This window comes from Uranotaenia lowii, chromosome 1 (assembly GCF_029784155.1).
Source record: "Uranotaenia lowii strain MFRU-FL chromosome 1, ASM2978415v1, whole genome shotgun sequence".
Taxonomy (NCBI): Eukaryota; Metazoa; Arthropoda; class Insecta; order Diptera; family Culicidae; genus Uranotaenia; species Uranotaenia lowii.
In genome coordinates, this window is record NC_073691.1 from 153,075,308 (window position 1) to 153,095,319 (window position 20,012).

The 20,012-nt window shown below is 39.0% G+C and overlaps 1 protein-coding gene across 1 annotated transcript in view; it reads right to left on the bottom strand.

The window, feature by feature from the left end:
• Positions 1 to 20,012, bottom strand: part of LOC129740561 (uncharacterized) — a 545,556-nt gene that overhangs the window by 199,517 nt on the left and 326,027 nt on the right. The window lies entirely within an intron of this gene.

The window sequence follows — 20,012 nt, forward strand, 5'->3', positions numbered from 1 at the left end:
GCTAATGCTATGCTAATGCTATGCTAATGCTATGCTAATGCTATGCTAATGCTATGCTAATGCTATGCTAATGCTATGCTAATGCTATGCTAATGCTATGCTAATGCTATGCTAATGCTATGCTAATGCTATGCTAATGCTATGCTAATGCTATGCTAATGCTATGCTAATGCTATGCTAATGCTATGCTAATGCTATGCTAATGCTATGCTAATGCTATGCTAATGCTATGCTAATGCTATGCTAATGCTATGCTAATGCTATGCTAATGCTATGCTAATGCTATGCTAATGCTATGCTAATGCTATGCTAATGCTATGCTAATGCTATGCTAATGCTATGCTAATGCTATGCTAATGCTATGCTAATGCTATGCTAATGCTATGCTAACGCACATCCTTGAAATGTGAAGCTCCACTGAGAACCTGTATGTATTCTTAATGCTATGCCGATGCTTTGCTGATTTCATTAGCATGCTATGCTAATGCCTTGTTTATTTTCACTTTAGAAATCAACGAAAAAATTACTATTTACTCACCCAGTAGGCTTCAATCATTTCTCACGAACCAAATTTCAACGTACCTGCAAAAGAGAAGAAAGCAAAAATAACAGTTTTATTTATCAACACTTCAAGAGCACTTGAATGAAAATATTTTTCAAGCTTTTAATTACCATCGATAATCTGATATGTGAACCATTTAATAAATTGTGTACGGAACATCAATCAGCCGGTACCCATAATTGATTAACAGCACCCATAACAAATGGCGACGAGGGTCAAAAATTAAAACTTCGGAAGCCATCGAGGAAACATTATCCCTTTCGGAAAAGTGCCATGGGAACCGGGGAAGGGCTGCATCTGTTAATTTTGTAAATGAAAACCGAACTCGTCCTTTGTGCGAAATTTCTTGGTAGTATTTCCGGCAAATTTAATTTATTTTTGAAATTTTGTTTTTTTCCAACGAAATGCATCTGTCAACTTCAGGCTTCCCACTGTGGCTTAACCAAGAAAGAAGGGAATAAAAAGGATTGTTTAACCGAAAGCATCAGCTGGACTTATAAACGGCACAATAATTGGGACCAAGGGAAAGCAGGGATTGAGCCAGGCCAGAGGTTTTCCTCAATTCCTTTCCCTCCATGGAGTGTGTGCGTGCATTTAATTGCATTCTGATGAGCTGTTTTCGGTATTATAATGGGGGAATGGGCACAAACATTGCCATCATCGTCAGAAGCATCATATTTGTCATTGGTGTTCTCTTATTATCATCAATGGTGGCTTATCAATGAATCGTTTAAAGAGAATGTTCAAGTGCAAGTTTTTTTTTCGCCACTCTACTTGATAAATTAAAAGAATCAATAGTCCCATTTGCCGCTGGTAGTGTTCGTGAAATTATGCTGGTTGTTTCACCAATACTTTTCTGTTTTGGGACAATCAACCTCAAAAACGACCTTGTGTGTCGACCGGCTGCCAGTTTTTTGTACCAGGAGTTTTTGAGGTTAATTGCCCCATCTCGTCTGTACACGCTCAGCAAGTGTGCATGAGAAACGTCAAAAACAACTCTATATGCCGAAATCATTTGTGGAACAATTGATTGGAAAATTGACTGGAAAATGTAATTTTGGAAATACAAGACAAGTGCCTATTAAACTCTTTTTTCAAGTTTATGAAAAACAATTGACTACCCGACTCGTGATACAATATAACAATTAACACCGTACGCCATTAAGTCCACCTGGGGACACAGACTTTGATTCACACCTCGAACTGTTTAGCACTGTCCGTTGGTAGTGGGAGGTCTATTCGAGACCACTTCAGCAATACTTCTTCTCATTACGATTTAAAGCCTGAACTCTTCTCGAACGATTCGAGAACCAACAACTTCATGCAAGGACTCGAGGATCCCTGACGGTTCGAGGCCTAATCTCTCCAATAACGACCCGAGAGCCGGCCTCCTCGCGATGACTCGAAGTTTATACTCTATAACCCTTCATGTTGTCGAATCAAGATCTGCTTTCTCCTCTTGCCACTCGAAATCCAACCTCTCATCATAAAGACTCGGGGTTGAACACACCAGCCTTTCCTCCTGGAGATTCGGAGCCTGTCCTCTCCTCTAACGACTCGAAGCCCGACTTCTTCAGGATTCGAAGTTCGCCAACCTATGCACGTCATGTGCAGGTCAAGAGCAGCTTATCTCGCGTCTGTCGCAGCACTTAATGCAACTATTCGGATGATTCTCGACGAAGACGTCATCCGACTCAAATGGCTCGCCCGGCGTTGAGAGCCACGCTACTTGTGGGTGTTTCCCGACCCTTTCCCACCAAGGTCTTCACACTTCATACCAATTCATATATGGGTATACCCATACTACATCTTAATTCAAATTAAACATCAACAGTTCGACTAAAGTGACACGGATGAGAAAAAATATTTTCCATCCTGTGAAAAACGTAAGAAATTTACAATTTTAATGAATATATGTTTGTAGGAACATAAACCGATAACAACACTCCATTTATAACAGACGAGCCTAGCCGTTGGACAAAAACGAATTCGACAAAAACAACAGACAGCAAAGTGAGTCACACATTACATTAAATTTTTATAAATCTTTAACAACCCTCATAACACAATTTTTGTAATAAAACTGCTAGTTCTCTTGAAAAAAAAAACCAACGAAATTGATCAAATCATTGGGTATTTAAAAAAACAATCGTTGTTTGTTATACATCCAAGACCGAGAAAGCTAAATTCAAATTTGTTTTTATTGTATGTAGTTTTAAAAAAGCATTCATAACTCTTGCAAAACCACAAAAACAGTATGTTTAGTGAATACTTTATTAAGATTGAGATTTTTTTGAGTGAGATTTTCCCTTTTTGAATCTCGTTGTGATGTTAAGTAATCTCATCGTAAGTATCAAAAACGGTTCTTGGCTTGATTGTTGACGCCTTCTCAGTCTGAGAGTCACAAGCAGAAAAACATTTTTTTTTGAGGGCAGAGATGCCGTAGAATAATATGTGTGCTAACTCTTGAACAATGAAATTCAGAAAAAGCTGAACATACCACAACATTTTGAAACGCTGTCAGTTATATCTGATGAATGTTAAAGGCCAGTTATAAATGAATTTTTAAAACATTTTTATAGAGAACATACTGTTAAAAGTTCAGTTAAATCAGGTTAATGATAAGAATTTTTTTACTTTATTTTTGTCTTACGCCAGGTTGCGAAACCTCATTAGAGAGATTTTATCGAGTAAGGTTTTTCTTTTTTGAATCTCAGTGTGTAACTTGAAGGTTTATTGTGAATGAAAATTTTCATTTGAAAACATCTTTCTGAAAAATGTATTATCATGACTTGTAAGATTTTGATTATAATATTTCTGTCTTAGGTCTTAGCACTTACCACACTTACCGCAAAGACACCAAAACTCAGCATTAAAATTTTCAGTATCCACAGGGAGTAATTTTACAAATTTAGTATCTTTGAATTACCGAAAGTGTTTTCTTAATTTTGCAGAAAAAAGTTTCGAAGTAGAAATTCTTAGGTAGAGTTTTAATATAAATAAAGTAAATAGTTTCTTAATTTTCCAAACAAATTATTTAGTTAGGAAACAAATTTATAGCATTAAAAAAAAAGATTATAACCAACGAAAAAACCATTCCAATTAAAAAGCATGGCATGCAACTTATGTTACTCAACAATCTTATGCAACCGGCTGGAATCGACCACATGTGAAAAGCATTTATCAACCAAATAAAATGTAATAAAGAAGTATCAAAAAATATTCGAAGCTTCTATTCAAACGGTTAAACTTTTTTTTAATTTAAATTCAAAAAAGACATTTTTATGATTTTTTATGCATTTTAAAGATTTTTTTTTCAAGAGAATGAAAGTCGGTTTTATTTGGGCCGGCTCACAAATCTTTTTCCATTATGATCTCGACTCGCGTGATGTTTGAAATTCCCTGTGGGAAATTTCTGAAGTAGAAAACATGATCGTTGCACCAAAAAGTAGGACATGATTCATACCAGCCTATCTAATGTCCGATGAATTCACTTATTCTATTAAGAGCGTTCTAGGAGATTTATAGAATTCAAAATAGAAAAAAGAATATGACAGAAATAATAATCTGCCATTGAATATTAAGATAGATAAAATATTTTGTACTACCATTTGAAGTAATTGTAAAATCGCTTCTTTTGTTAAGCTACATTACTACTAATTTCTCGATTTGGATCTTATGAGCTTCTTAGACACATGCATCAGAAATGAATTGTTCTTAAAAAATCATAACTGGATTTTTTTAAACGATTTTTGTGTACGTTTAAAAATGCCCTTTAAAAAATTCGTGAATCCGTTGGAAAAAAACATTGTTTAATTTTAGTAAAATGGCTAGTTTAGACTGTAGATTTATCATATACAGCCTAGTAGATCATTTTAAAGTGGTCTTTTTGAAATCGGGAATGTTAAGATTTGTTTCGAATATTGGTTTTATTTACGGTTGTTCCGGATCTTTTAAAGTCTCTAAGTGACTATTCCTGTCAAAAATTTTGCAGAAAGCTGCACCACCAATGTGTAGTTTGGAAAAGAGAAGGGATGTCAAGGACCAAGGACGTTTGAAAAAAGATCGTTTGAAAAGAGAATTGAAAGAAGTTGAAAAAAAGGAAAGCTCATCACGGCTTATATCATTAAATTTTCATTTAGTTGATGTAAAAAAGTAAGTTTTAATTCTGAATGTATAGATGCATATTTTTTAAACACATGATCTTCATTAATATTTCCAAATTTAGATATCCTACACTCGTACACAACATGCTCTGAAGAAGAGACCTTATGAGCTTTGATGACTGTGATCATAATACAGTTCAACATATGTTACTCTTTTGTATGTCAATAGTCGAGAAAATAAAAAAAAACTTAAATAACCTGAATTTTGATTTCATTTTTTCATTTTATGTATTCTATGTTTAGCTAACCAAGCATATTTAATTGATTTCAAATAGCCAGAAAGTCGATTTGAAATATTGCTTTTAATTCCACATTATGTTTTTGCTTTTAATCTTTGAAAACCAACATAGCGCTAACGGCTAATTTTTTTCTTTTTTCATTTAAGTTTTCTTGACTATGAAATTATGTTATAAATTGTTTAGTACCAAAGCGCCGTTTGCAAATAATATTATAAATCTAAAGTGTTGTTCACAAAATTTATAAGGTAGTGTTGTGTACATAAACCCCCGAATAGCCAAGATCGTGATATTAATATAACCGAACAATGGTATTCAATTTAACGATAAACTTCATCCTTATTTCTAAATCCTAGTCAACCACTCAAAACTTTGAAATAACAGTGTTATTCTTGTGAATAATATTGTTACAATATTTTTCATGGTAAAAAGAAAATCCGAACGATGGTAAACATTAGCCCTTTTCACACATTTATAATTTTTCGTGTAGAGAAAAATTTTCATAAACGCGCGCCATTTTGTCGGATGATTTTGTCGCGTTTCTTGCAATCGTCCGAACAAGCTCTGACGTATTGAATTTAAGTGACCGGAGTTCCGGTGAGTATATTTATTGTGCGTTTAAGTTTAGGAAATTAATTTGAATTTTTTTTTCCAGAGGCAAATGGACCAGAAGGGAAAACAAAAGACCAGGGATGGACCAGGGAAGGAGCCCCTCCTCTCCTCAATACGCCGTGCAAATTGTGAAAAATAAAAAAAAAAGTGGTTAAGTGAGTAATACATGTATCATTATAGTGTAGAAAACAATTTGACAAATAGAAATATTGAAAACAGTACAAATTTTTTTTTTGGAAAGAAAGCTTCAAAAAACTAATTCTAACCATGAAATTTCACGGTTACGAGAGCTTTTTACATATTACGAAAAAACATTGAAGTTCATCGTGGTTCATCATCCTTAAAACTTTTGGCCAAAACCATAAATACCATGGTCAAAAACAATGAGTTTGACAGTGAAATCATGGTTCGATGTACCGTGATATTCATGGTGTCAACCATAAAATCCACAGCAGAGTGAAAATGAAATTCATGGTTTTTTCATAATGTTTTTCTATTCGGGCCCTTTTATCAAAAATAGGTCCCACGAGCTTTCACACTTTCGTAATTAAAATGTTTCAATAAACTCCAATCATTAAAGCGCTTTCGTATTTTTTTTATATCGAAGCATTTGGAGTCGTTGAACTTGGCGTGCCGCTAGTATGAAAAGCTAAACACATTACATGATACATTAAAATATTCCTTAGATTCGTTACAAATTGAATTGTCGTCAAAAAATAGTAGGGGAAAAAATGGGGAATATAGCTGAAAATTTCTATAATGGGAATCTGGATTTGTGATTTTTTTGTTGATGTGATGCGAATTTCGTTTGACATCGAAAGTTTTGAGCGTCACAACGAAATTCGTTGTGCTGCTGAATTGATACTCATTACGGTGAGTATCAAATTCAAATGATTATCTGAAAACTTGCATTTCTGATCCGAACAGTATCGAAGCCAGGTGCAAATGTTCTAACAATATCTGATGGACATTGTGCACACCGGTTCGGGCCAAGAGTTTATCCATGCGGGAACAAGTCGTTGGCCTGAGATTATTCCTGGACACCGCGGCTAGACTTCCGGATCGCACTTGAATGGGGCTGGCGTTGGCTCGCTTGCGTGTCGATGCAATGACTGCGTGGGCGCCATGATGAAAGGGGGCGAATGTGTGATGGAGACGGATACATATGTTGCCTTGACGTCGAGGGGCGTCTTGAAGACATTATAAATGCTTCGGGTAATCGTCTATTTGTACTGACGGTTGATTCCAATTAGATTGTCTTGAGGTATCCCACAGACATGGAAGTTACAATCGGACTCGCCGTGCACCGAAGGAAGCTAGCCCTAGTTCATACACAGCAAATTTTTTTTGCTGGAAACCAGCAAAATTTTGCTGGTTTTTGTTCCTCTGACTTTCCAGCAAAATTTCCAGCAATTTAAATTGCTGGAAAAAACAGCAAACGTTAATGCTGGTTTCCAGCTATTCAAATTGCTGGAAAATCAGCAATCCAGATTGCTGGAAACCAGCTATTTCTTTCAAAACAACCGGCTGTATTTAGTATCAAATTTATATTTTAATTCAAAATTAAATTTTGATTTGGCTGTGCATATAATAAGCAATAAAACAATTGTTTCCTCCCTTCTTTCAATGAAGGGATATATTTATTTCCAGAAACAAGATTTTGTTTTCAATATTCTATAACACCAGCTCTGGGCTGGCATCTTTGCGCCAAAGTGTTGATCATCGCCGCCACCTGTAAAAATAGTTTTGATTAGAATATTTTAGAGAATATCTATCTGTCCAAGAAAAACTCACTCTTGACTTGCTATCTGGTTGCTAGAATATAGAAGAAAATAAAATAATTATATTAATTTAAACAAAATTCGTAAAATAGTATCTCACCTTGCTTCAGCGTACGAAACAAAAACTAACTCCAAATTGACAACTCGATTGCTGATTTTCCAGCAAACTAGATCAATTGCTGGAAAGTCCAGCAATTTGAAAACCGATTGCTGATTTTTCAGCAAAAATTACAAGCATACAACCGAATGCTGAAAAATCCAGCAATTCGAAAACTGTGCTTTTTTTCCTCCTGGATTGAAAAGTGTTGAGAAAGAAATCGTTCGCAACTCATCTGTTCATAAGATTCTAGGAATAATAGACACATTTTGGAATAAGGATAGTTTAGCATTGAAACGCACGCAAATCCCATTTAATGGTCGTAAACTCTGTATGGTGAATGGCTGCCAATTCATGTTATATCACAGGTGACGTCACAGCGCTTCAGGCGTCCGCGCCTAGAGTCTTGCTCGGCGTAAATCAATTTGACGACGTGTTCACGTACCGACGTGCCATTAGTGCGTCGAATTATTGGACACCGCGAACAGTCGCGAACCGTGTCATTATCGCTAAGACATTCCACAAACCCACTTTAATCGACGACGACGACGACACAGCAGCCATCTTCCGTTCCCTGTTTGCCTGTAAGTGGCTCCTACTGATGACATGAGTAGATGACGGCGGACGAACGCACGTCCTTTGAATACTTATCGAAGTCGAACGCCCCCGCACTGCATTGCGCTTGATAACGATAAAAAAGACAGTACGCACATAATGAAGGAACGTGATCGCGAAGCTAAATTAATCTGGGGACTTGGGTACGGACTACCTTGAATGTTTCAGATGAATAGCGGAAAGGGGGGGATGGGAGTTGCACTTTCAATCAGCTGTTGCATATGTGCTGGAGCTGAATGAATTCAATTGATTGATTTTGTTTTCATGTCGAAGGAAAATATTTTTCAATGTTTCATGCAAGTGAATTCGTGTTAGTTGAATTTTGATTGCATCGCTAGATTGATAAATTTATTTCCGCTCGAATGAAACATTCTATCAGGAATTCCATAAAAAGTTGGTCGAACGCTCTGAAATCTCTCTCTTTTTTATGGCGTTAGGTGATTTGTTTATTTGTGAATGTTTTAATTAGATTGTTCAAAAGATTTGATGCTTCGAGTCAAATGGATTTCGCACAATTCGACCAGAGTTGAGCAGGACCCTCTCAGAATGAAATTTGAGAGCATGCAGTACTTGTACGATTAGATAACTTTGAATACTTGGTTTAAGCCTGTTAAAAATAATTGTTGGTTTAAGAAATTCACAATAATCTATAACCAAATTTCTTCAAGTATGTGCATTCAAAGGTACACCCAAAATAATCTGCACATAGCTGCCACGTGAAAAACTACATCATTTTTATCCAATTGATTTTCACGTAAATTGTACGAATAAAATAGGTAAACGCTCTCCTAATAGGAATTTCTGCTTGGTGAACATCACGTTCAACTTACGTGAATTTTAGTATGTTCAATGCGATGTGATGATGAAAGCTACGTGAAATGTGTTTAGTATAGAAATGAATAAATGATATTTGGATCTTTTCTATTATTTTTATTTGTTTTCGTTTTTACTTTTGGTAATCAAAAAATGAAAACAAATTCAATTCAATCCAAAATAAAATTTATTTTTATTATCGTTTATGTTCACATCGTCACAACACTTTCACTTACGTTATTAGTTCTAATGAAAACTAAATTTTCGGGACGCCTTACGTGGTCTTACCAGCGAGTTGGTTGTTGAATCCTGTAAAAGTTTTAGATAACTAATAATAAACATAAAATTATCAAAATGATAAATAGATTACCTGGTTAGGATCAGTAGATTGTTTCCTTTTGCCATCAATGGAAGTGGAAGCGATACTGCTTCAGCGGCCGGTGAATAACCAACTTCCATCCAGGGCCGTTTGACTGCATTAAATTTTCCAACAAGAAATTACTACTACACGCTTGAAAAAATGCAAAAAAATGATTTCAATCCATCCACTTAGACTTTACGTGAAATTCATGTGTCAGTTACATGGAAGTAGAGTATCTACTACAAATCACACGTAGAATCGATGTGCTGCATCAAAAGCTCAGTTTACGTGAAAAATCCCGTATATTTAATTTCTAAATTATTTTGGGTGTAGACCTTCGAGGAATCTTGTCACACAGAAAAAAGTTTTTTTGTCTTCTTCCAACGATTGACCGTTTAGACAAAAATGCTGGAAACGGTTTAATCGAAAAACCCTAACCCAAAAAAATGTCGTCCTGTTATCTAAACATTTTAGTCTTTATTGGGGGAAATTTTTGAAAAAAAAACAATTTTTGGTTCAGTTGAAATTGACTGTCCTGGATCACTGAAAGCATCCCCTTGCACATTATCCTAATCTTTTATTTGTTTGTTTGAACGATTGGTTTGTGTGTTTGTTAGTTAAAGAATTCATATTTTGAGAATCCCAATATGGCAAAATGTATTTGCTATAAGTTATAAATTAAAATAACGTCAAAAAGGATTGAAACACTTTTCTAAGTTTTTCTACTATGGCTCAAACAATTTTGACGGTTCTTTGATTGAAAAGCTTGGTTTTCACACGACTTTTTTACATTTTTGGTGGATATGATCGAATACTGAATTCAAAAAAATGTACCTTTGTATTGGACATATATTTAGTTTCTAATTTCATCTCCCAGTTAGCTTCCATAAAAATCTTTGCAAATGGGTTTTTAGAATAAAAAATGTGAGTAAAGGATATATGCCGCGCAAAAAAAAAAAATCCTTTAATTCCGAAGAACCGCGTAAAAAACCTCGTTTATTTCGGAAACCGTGTAAAAAAGATCGAATTCCAGGACAGTGGAAACAATTATGACCGCAGAGGGTATGAATAGGAATCAAATTGGATGCACGATTCCAGGACCTTCGTAAAACTGATTTCTTTTGCTTGGTTTTGATCACCGCACTTTCTTGTGGTTTTCTTTAATTGATATTTTTCAGTGATGTACGACGAAAAATAAGACTGCTGTTTTTTTTAACGTTTCGGCTTACTGAATTTCAGCCATTCTCAGAAAAAAACTTGTCAATTAAAAAAAACCACATAAAATAGATTTTTGATGCTATTTTGAAATTCATAATGGGGAGGCGTTCGCTTAACTTCAAAATGCTTTTAATAACTAAAAATCGCATGAAACACCCACAAAATGGGTATAGGGAGAAAGAACTTAATTTCGCTGTCTGACGCTATGGTACACCATCTTGAAATCCCATATGGTGGCCCATATTTTGAATGACTGAAAATATATCAAAATTATGAAAAAATATGGAAAAATCAAATAAAGAAACTTTGACAAAAATATGAGAAAAATATGACAAATATGACAAATGGCAAAAAAAAGCAAAATGATGACAAAGATCTGTGAATAATATGACAATAATTTGATAAATCTCACAATAAAATGACAAATCCACGACTAAAATATGAAAAAAATTTAATACAAATATGACCAGGAAATGGCAGAAATTTTACAATACTGAAAAAAAAACTTTGACAAAAATTTGACAACATTTTTGAAAATATTACAAATGTAAAAACAAATCACAACTATTATAAATAAAAAAATATGACAAAATTTGGACATCTAACAATACAACAAAAATTTTACAAATGTGCACGTAGCGAAAATTTGGTTTTTAAAACAAAAAAAAAACTGACTTTGATTCTAAAAATTCTATTTTTGGAACCAAACTCTTGTTTATTTGAATCAAAGAATTATGGATTTGATCCAAAAGAATGATTTTTGAAAAAATACTTCTTAATTTGATTTTAAATAACGATTTTGATTGAAAAATATGTTTCAATTGCTTGTTGTTAATTTAATGCTTTACATTGTAGTAAACGAAAAAAAAACTTTCAATCAAATAATACAGTTTTGGTACTAATGCATTGAGATTTCGAATCAAAGATTTTTCAAAAGAAATATTCTTCGAAACCAAAGAAAAAATGCATTGCAACCGAAGGAATTTTTATCTATCCCAAAAAATCTTTTATTTTGCGGAACTTTCTTTTGAAATAATGAATCTTTTCGCTGCGTGTGATAGTAATTTGACCATTAAATTAAATTACATTGACAATTAAATTTGATTAAAATATGACAAAACTATTCCGTCATATTTTGATTACAGTTGTCTTATTGTTGTTGTTGGGTACCTGAATCCTTGGGATGGTTCGATAGCTCAGGTTCGGGGGCAGGCACCAACATCGACCGAGTGGGGATTTTGAGCAGTGGGTTTTTGTGCACTGTACAGCACTTAACAGCAGCCACAGAATGTTCGGATTCGTTTAGCAATAAGTCACACGGGTTTAAAAACTTAACACACGATTTAATTACAATAAATGACTTTAATAACCACAATTTACATAAAATCACAACTCTTTAATTTGACTTAATTTATTACAAACTACTATCTAAACATTCAACATAGATCCTAAATACTACGTCCAAGATTGGAGATGGCCCAATCGCAACTAACTGATCATCTCCTCTGTTGACTACCAGCATCCCGGTGGCCTGGCTGTTGATCGACGTAGATGACGTCATAGGTCGTCGGGTCCAGTTGAGATGATCGCTACTATTCCGCTCTCTTATCAGTTCTTGTTATCATCCGTTTTCGCTTTGTCCGTCATCGCGGTGTCTATCGGTTGATATCTCACGGGTGTGAGATGTGATATGGGAACCTCGGGGTGATATGTCCACTTCGCTCTCCAACATCCTCACCCACCCAGAAATGCAGTTTCTGAAAATAGAAAAAAGAGAACCTCTTCGGGCGGGATGGGGATGGATTCCGGGATGGACTATGGTTGAATCTGCTTTGGCTCCTCCGATGGTGTTGGGTGACCCGTTTCCTCGAATTTCGGTAATATGCAGACTCTCTCGATCGGCCGTGTCAATAATCCATTCGCAGTCCTGATGGTCACGACTCGTATTACACCGTCCTCACCTGGGTGTACCTTAACGATTCGTCCCATCTTCCAGTGAATCGGTTGTTTGTTGTCATCGCAAATGATGACAAGCTCATCAACAGCTATCGGTGTGGATGGTCGCCAACGTTTCACTCGGGCCTGAAGCTGACACAAGTACTCGCGTTTCCATCGGATCCAGAATTGTTTTCGTTGCTGCTGAATTTGCTGCCAAAAGTTGAGCCGATTTACAGGAATTTCGTCATAATCTGGTTCGGGTGGTGCTCTCAATGAAGACCCGACCAAGAAGTGTCCCGGAGTGAGAGCTTCCAGATCGTTCGGGTCGTCAGAAAGTGGTGTGATGGGTCTCGAGTTCAGACATGCTTCAATCTGAACGAGAAGAGTTTGCATGTCCTCGATCGACTTTGGTGTGTCTCCGATGACCCGCAGCATATGATGTTTGGCCGATCTAACCGCGGCCTCCCAAAGACCGCCAAAATGTGGACCACCAGGTGGGTTAAAGTGCCAATTGATTCCTTCCGAATCACAAAACTTGGTTATGTGATCCCGATGTTGTTGTGATTTCAGCTGCTGTAGGAATTCCCGCATCTTGTTTCGTGCCCCGACGAAGTTGGTTGCGTTATCGGAAAAAAGATCCGAGCACAAAGATCGCCGTCCGATGAACCTTCTCAGTGCCTGCAAAAAACGATCGGTGGACAAATCCGATACCAACTCCATATGGACCGCCTTAGTGCAGAGGCAAATAAAAATAGCTACATACGCCTTAGTAGCTGTTCTCCGAGGGCCTGGTCGAATGTAAATAGGGCCAAAATAATCAACCCCAGTTTTCGAAAATGGACGAGAGATGGTAACCCTAGATGCAGGAAGATCGCCCATGAATTGCTGAACCGGTTTCGGTTTGGCTCGGAAGCATTTGTGGCATTGGTGCACGATCTGCTTGACGATGTTTCTCCCTCCCAAAGGCCAGAACCGAAGACGAATGTTGCTGAGCATCAGCTGAGGACCCGCATGAAGCAGCCGAAGATGATACTGCTCGAGGATCATTCTGGTGAGCCGATGTCGCGCTGGTAGCACGATGGGGTGCTTGAATTCTTCTGCTTCTTCCGATTTGCTGAGTCGTCCACCAATCCGAATAAGGCCACTCTTGGCAACGAACGGATGAAACCAACGCAGCTTGGAGCTCCTAAGAACAGTTCCATCCTTGGTGAGTGATTTGAGCTCTTCAGCAAATGTTTCTTGCTGAACACTTCGAATAATTCGGATTTCTGCTTCTTTCAGCTCTCCCAAAGTGAGTGGTCCGCGCACCGTCTGCTGTGTAGATATTCTCAAAATATTGATTAGACGAAGCCACACTGCAGTGCTTCGGATGAGTTCGTTATAAGAAGAGAATTTAGCAATAAAGAACTCGTTAAATTCCCCCTTCTGGGCGCATGCAGCTGCATGGGCAGTTCGGCGCCTTTCCTCATCTCCTTCCTCGCCCCTTACATCCATTGATTTTGGCCAATTTTCAGCTTCCTTTTCCAACCATGGTGGACCATTCCACCATAAACGATTATGCATGAGCTCATCCGGTGTGATTCCTCGCGAGATGAGGTCCGCTGGGTTATCCGATCCTGGAACGTGACGCCATTCACATCCCTCCGTTAAGTTTTGAATTTTGGCCACCCTGTTGGCCACGTAGGTTGACCATGTGCTTGGTGTCGCTTGAAGCCAGCGCCAAACGCATGTTGAGTCGGTCCAGAAGTAAGTCGATGCGTTTAAATTGAGAGCATGTTTCACCTTGTCGTACAGTTCAGCAGCATGGAGAGCGCCAGCCAATTCCAGCCGAGGAATTGATTGACACCGTAAAGGGGAGACTCTAGATTTGGAGGTAAGTATTCTGGTGAGAGTCTGTCCTTCAGCGTTAGTACTCCGGAGGTACAAGCAGGTTCCGTAAGCCTTCTGAGATGCGTCGGAGAAGCAGTGAATTTCCACATTCACCGCGTTGGGAATTTTGATGCATCGATTGATCCGCAGTTGATTGAGGAGAGGAAGTTGTGAATGGAACCCTTTCCATTCCTCACCCACCGTCGATGGTAGGGGCTCGTCCCAGCCCAAGCATTCGTCTTGATTGTTTTTTAGAGTCCATAGAAGCTGCATGAAAATTTTAGCCTTGACGATTGTTGCTCCTATCAGACCAAGAGGATCAAAGAGGGTAGCGATAATTGATAACACGCGCCGTTTGGTAAGTATGTCGTTCGATTCAATAGCAGGAATTTCGAAGCGGAAGCGGAGCTCGTCAGTAATGGGCAACCAAGTTAGTCCCAATGTGTTGACCGATGGATCCGGATCAAGAATAATGCCCTTTTCAATTCGAATTGCCAAATCATCATCCGAAAGTCCAACCAGCGCTTCTAAGCAGTTCGAGGCGTGCTTGCGTAACCGAAATCCTCCACTGGCTGTGAGATCCACCAGTTGCTTCCTGAGTATCGTTGCCTCCTCCACCGTGTCCGCCCCGCTGATTACGTCGTCCATATATGTGTCCTCTCTGAGAGCCTTAGCTGCCAATGGGTAAGTATGCTGCTCATCTTCCGCTAGCCGCTGAAGGGTACGCGTGGCCAGGAATGGTGCTGGTTTTGTGCCATATGTTACGGTGTTTAGCTCGTAGGTGGAAACTTCTTCTAGTGGCGATTCTCTCCAAAGAATTGACTGAAGAGGTTTGTCCTCCGAGAGTATATTTATCTGACGGAACATTTTCTCAATGTCCGAAACCAACATGAACTGTCTGGTACGCGAACGTAGAATGATGGAGCGTAAATCCTGCTGTACGACCGGCCCAACAAGAAGGGTGTCGTTTAGAGAGATACCGGAAGCCGTCTTACAGGAAGCGTCGAACACTACTCTCAGTTTGGTCGTGGTGCTCGATGATTTGATCACCGGATGGTGAGGTAGGTAACATCTCTTGACTGCAGCGTGGGTTTCAACCTTCTTCATGTGGCCCATTTCCTCGTACTCGCGCATGAACATGGCGTACTGCTTGTGTAGTTCCTCGTCGCGTGCCAATCGACGTTCGGTTGCGTAGAGGCGCCTCAGAGCGATTTCTCTTGATTCACCTAGGGTTTTCAGTTTTGATTCATCCTTGGGTAAGCCGACACAGTAGCGACCGCCTGGTTCTCGTACGATGGTTTTGCAGAACATTTCCTCGCAACGTGATTCTTCAGGTGAGTAGTTGTTAGGAAATTCAATTTCTTCGCTGGACCAAAAGCGAGAAATCAAAGCGTCTAAGTTCTCAGTAGTCGACACGTTGCAGTTGATGCGTAGAGGCTGACTTGGATTTGAATTACCACCGCTGATAACCCATCCGAAGACCGACTCGTTAAGTGATGGTAAGTTGTCGCCTAATGAAAGTTTCCGACCCGTAGAGAAGAAATCGAAAAATGCCTCTATTCCTAGGACCACATCGACGCTCGACGAGAAACAAAATGTAGGGTCAGCCAGCTCTATACCTTCCGGGAAATTCCATCCTTGTGTGTTGACGTTGGCCGTGGGAAGATTGACGGTAACCTTGGGTAGAACTAGGAAGCTCATGGTGCGTTTGAAATCGGTTGTTCGGGATCGAACGATAGCGTTAACCTTCTGCCTTACTCTCGTGCCTGTTTGCCCTATTCCCAGAATAGAGATCTCCACCCTTTGTCGCGGAACCTGAAGCAGTTGATTCATTCGTTCGGAGAGGAAGTTGCTCTCAGAACCCGAGTCTAAGAGTGCGCGTGCCGGAAATTGATTGCCCTCGTCGTCTTGGAGTAGGATTACAGCCGTAGCCAATAGAACCTGTGATGAAAACCGTTGCGATGCAGTGTTAGCCGTAGAATCAGAAGCCGCCAAGTTGGCTGTCTGATTTTGGATAACGTGTAATCCTTCCGCTTCCTCTCGCCTCCTTGGTTGTTCCCTTGACGCCTGCCTTGCCTCCCCGTCGGATTTAAAACAGACCATCGAATGATGCCGAGCCTTGCAATAACGACATGAGAATTTGGATTGACAATCCTTCGCCTGATGACCTGACCGGAAACAGTTCCTGCAGAGCGCGTGTGAGCGAATCAAAGCTTCCCTATCTGCTACCTTAAGCCTTTGGAAAGTCGAGCACGTGTAAAGTGGATGATGTCCGTTGCATGCAACACATTGCTTCCCCGAGAATTGGACGGCGTTGTGACTAATTCTTGGCAGCAATCTTGGTCGCGATGGATTGTTGACCAGCTGAGGTCCCCTTGGTTCAGCTTGTTTGGTGGGTAGTGCTTCCAGCACCCGGATGCGACGTTGAAGGAATTCCAATAATTCCTTAATTGTATCTTGTTCGTTTGATGCCGATTGTTCCTCCCAGCCACGCCTCGTGATTGGGTCAAGTCGAGAAGTAAGCAAATTAACCAAAAGGAGATCCTTATATTCGGCTGGCTGAACGATTTGGTCTAAAGTTTGGACTATGCGTTCAAAGGATTCGAAAAGCGAATGTAGTTCCGAAGCGTTTTCCTTATTGAGGGTGGGAAGATTGAATAGCGATAAAACCTGGCGTTTCTTCAGATGTTTGTTGTTGTTGTATCTGCGCAAAAGTGTATCCCAAGCAATTTGATAATTGGCTCTGGTGATTTGAAGAGAGTCAATTAAATTTTTGGGTTCCCCTTGGAGGCAGCCTTTGAGGTAGTGAAACTTTTCCACTTCGGGAAGGTCCGTTTTCCAATGGATGAGTGACGTGAAAAGGTCTCGAAAGCTGAGCCACTCATCGATATCCCCGTTAAAAGTTTGGAGTTTAATTTGCGGTAGGCGCACATGGTCTAGCGAATGATGAGCAACCGTTTCGTTCGCACGAGCCGATTGGTCATGACCCGATAGTTCCTGCTTCATCTTCATCTTCTCCATAAGAAAAGATTTGGCGTGGTAGAATTTATCGCTGAATTCGAGCCGTTCGTTTTCGTACGCATCATCTTGCGCGCAGTACTCCTCGTGAGAAATTATAGCAATTATAGTCTCATTAAAATTCTCCCACAGACCATCAAGTTTTTCGAGCCGAACTTCGATTGAGCTGGCCGAACAATCCTCGTTAAACTTCTCCACAAATCTCCATATATCGTTAAAATTGCATCGAATAACATTATATTTAGTAGTGAGCACCTCGAGAGGCACTGGGGCAACCTTCTTCGATGCTGCAGGCATTGTAGTTCGCTGTGTCGACGATTTTTACTCGCTGATTAACTGGCACGACGTTCGGTTCCGCTCGTAGAAATTTCGGGAAATGGTGAAAGGAATGATGTAGTCTCCAGAATATTCAACTTCGGCTGACATATACTGTGCAGCTTACCTACGAAACTATTAACGGCGCAAAACAACGTACTGTCTCAAAATCAGCGTGGAACGTCCTTTGGAATCGTCGACTCAAACTCAGGCAGAATGTGTGGTGAGGGTTGTAGGAAGGGGGGATAACCATGTAGTACCAAACTAATAAAGCTTCGACTGGGCATATACTGCAAAGCTTACCTAGAAGACTATTTATTGCGACCAACTTCCAGAAAGCAATGAAGACTTCAGCCAAAAAGAGTTGCCTCAGCAGGCAACACAGGGATGCGGTGTGTAGTGATTCGAAGAGGTTTTAATTTTAATTTAATTTGTGTATATTCTGCAAGCTTCGGTGACATATACTAGTGTAGTGATTAATTTATCACTCACCTGAGAAACCTTTAATGGCGCCTCCTCTTCGTCTCAGCACACCAGCGGATTTCCTCAAAAATTGTGCACCCTAGTGCAGCCAGTCTTCGAAGAACAGTGGTGGGCACCGTCACTCGTTTTTCGGATAGTTGATCGTTGATGATGATTGTGCTCCAGTAGCGCGAAAGGCAGGATGAGATGTCGAAATAGGGAGTTAGAATCGTTCTTGTTGGCTTCGACTGGACATATACTGAACTTGTGTAATAATTTAATTACCTTACAAAACAGGTGAATCCGCAGGTTCAGTATCCAGATCGAAAATCCAAAACCAGATTCCAACCGACCGATGAAGAATTGTTTCAATTCTCGATGATGATGAAGCACCCAATCAGCAGTGTGATGGCTTCACAATAGCACCTTCAGTTGCGATGGCGCCAACGCGTGGATGATGCGACGCCAACTTGGAGTTGATATGGCGACGAAAATTGTTTACAATAGCGCCGCTCAAGTAGAATGGCGCCCAGACGGAGATGATGCGACGCCAACTCGGCAGTGCGATGGCGTCGAGAGTGATGAACAATACCGCCGTGCAGCAGGTGCAATGGCGATAGGGTATTGTAACCGTTGATGAAAAGCGCCCTGTGCGCTTTTGAATTTACCGGGACGTAGGATGGATCTGGTGGCGATTCCGGATGTTCCTGAGCCGTGTCAGGTCCTCATCCGGTTCGAAGGACCAAAATGTTGGGTACCTGAATCCTTGGGATGGTTCGATAGCTCAGGTTCGGGGGCAGGCACCAACATCGACCGAGTGGGGATTTTGAGCAGTGGGTTTTTGTGCACTGTACAGCACTTAACAGCAGCCACAGAATGTTCGGATTCGTTTAGCAATAAGTCACACGGGTTTAAAAACTTAACACACGATTTAATTACAATAAATGACTTTAATAACCACAATTTACATAAAATCACAACTCTTTAATTTGACTTAATTTATTACAAACTACTATCTAAACATTCAACATAGATCCTAAATACTACGTCCAAGATTGGAGATGGCCCAATCGCAACTAACTGATCATCTCCTCTGTTGACTACCAGCATCCCGGTGGCCTGGCTGTTGATCGACGTAGATGACGTCATAGGTCGTCGGGTCCAGTTGAGATGATCGCTACTATTCCGCTCTCTTATCAGTTCTTGTTATCATCCGTTTTCGCTTTGTCCGTCATCGCGGTGTCTATCGGTTGATATCTCACGGGTGTGAGATGTGATATGGGAACCTCGGGGTGATATGTCCACTTCGCTCTCCAACAGTTGTAAAATATTAGTTATCCCATTCCATTTTATCCCATTTTTCATAATTTTGTCAGATTTTTGTAATTGCATTGTCATATTCTTGTCATAGTTTTGTCAGAACTTTGTTATATTCGTGCACATTTGTCATATTTTTGTCATTTTATTGTCAAATGTTTGCCATATTTTCATCAAATTTGACATAATTTTTTCAAAGTTTTATCATGTGTTTGTCAGATTTTTGTGATTTTATAGTAAATTTTTCGTTATTATTATGTCATTTTAGTAATTTTTTGTTTGTCAAATATTTTTTCTTATTCTAGATCTGTCAGACTTTTGCATGTTTGTCATATTTTTTTTATCATATTTGTCATTGTTTAGTTCAATTTTTTTTCATATTTTTGTTATATTTGGTATATTTTTTAACAACATTTGTCGTATTTTACTCAAAGTTCTGTCATTTGTCACTTTTTTCTGGGTCATATTTTCGTCTTAGTTCTTTCAGATTTTTATTATTTTATTGTCAAATTTTAGTCATGGTTTTTTTTTAAATATTTTCGCAACTGTTTTGTTATACTTTTTTCATTATTTTTATAACATTGCACAATGGGACAAAAGTTATAAACCGCGAAGAAATTCAATATCTTCCC